The following is a 1,224-nucleotide window of genomic DNA, read 5'->3' as shown; positions in this document are numbered from 1 at the left end:
TATTCTTGCACAGTTCAGGGCCCAGTAAAGATAGTGCAATTTAGGATTTGTCGTTCCATGTCAATTAACAATCAAGACAATGCCATAGACATGCCTACAGGCCAACCTGAATCTACTTTTCCAACAAGACTTTCTTCCCAGGTGATACAGGTTGTATCAAACTAACAGTTAAAAGTGACCAACTAGGGGCCACACTGTGAACCTATAAGCAGGAACGCTCATGTTTTCCAGCACTTTCCCTCCCCTCCTGCTTCAACAGAGTGCTAGGAAATGTCGTTAGCATCAGTTTCTAGTACCCAAAAGAGAATTTTGAGAAGTGGGGTTAACACACTGAGGGCTTAAAAAAGTGGATTTGGCCATTGTATGAAAGATGTTTTACACTCCCATTGACGAAGACAGAAGAGGTCCTCAGGCCTAACAGCACACATAAGGTAAGGCATCCCTACCTACTTTGTACCATCACATCAACATGTTTCAGGTGGCTTCTGCGATTCTCACTCAAGGCTCCCTTTCAGGCTTCTCCCATCTCTCTGGTTCCCTGTACCTGTACCTTCAGGCTCCTCTCCCAGATCCTAATTTATTCTGATAATCCTGGTGCGCCACATTGTGTTCCAAACAACATAACTGTTGAGAAGGCTAAACCAATTTCAGACCAGGCAACATTCTCCTTCCTTGTGCACCTTAGACCAATGAAGTGTCATGGAGACTGGAGAAAGGCTACCCCAGTTCTTGTGATCATCCTGGGCCAGCTCTCTGGTTCTTATCACTTAGCTCCCAGAAAAGATGACTTACCCACCTAGTCTTTGCTGTGTCTACACATTATAAAGAAACAGGTAGGTTAGACAAGGTTCAAGTGTCTATAGCATCCTGGAGTCAAGGGTCATGAAGGCTTTTGACACAGTCATCCAGTGCCCTTTACCTTATTGGACCATTTGCACACCAGGCTCCCTTTACCAGAGGCCTGCCCAGTGGTATTGTTATACTGGAGAGGTGGCCATATCACTTCTATATGCCCATTCCATGTTGGGAAATCCAAGGGAAGGCCCTGACAACATTAAGGTCAATGCAGGTAGCTCCAAAACAGACTTAGAACCCTTCCCCAGAACAGTTAGACCTGCACATTTTATGACCTTTTTTTTTCTGTAGGCCAGGCTTGTCTATAATCCTCCTGCCTCCACCTCTAAAGTACTGGAATTACAGATATACAATAGCATACTCAACTTG

At 44.8% G+C, this 1,224-nt stretch overlaps 1 non-coding gene across 1 annotated transcript; it reads left to right on the top strand.

The window, feature by feature from the left end:
* The first annotated feature begins 356 nt into the window (after positions 1 to 356).
* Gm26007 lies at positions 357 to 476 on the top strand. The gene has a single exon (XR_003953225.1). It is a non-coding gene; the product is annotated as a U6atac minor spliceosomal RNA (small nuclear RNA).
* The last annotated feature ends 748 nt before the right edge of the window (positions 477 to 1,224 follow it).

The sequence above is a fragment of the Mus musculus genome, chromosome X (genome assembly GCF_000001635.26).
Source record: "Mus musculus strain C57BL/6J chromosome X, GRCm38.p6 C57BL/6J".
Taxonomy (NCBI): Eukaryota; Metazoa; Chordata; class Mammalia; order Rodentia; family Muridae; genus Mus; species Mus musculus.
The sequence above is the reverse complement of the archived record's forward strand: the minus strand, read 5'-3'. Positions and strand labels throughout refer to the sequence as shown.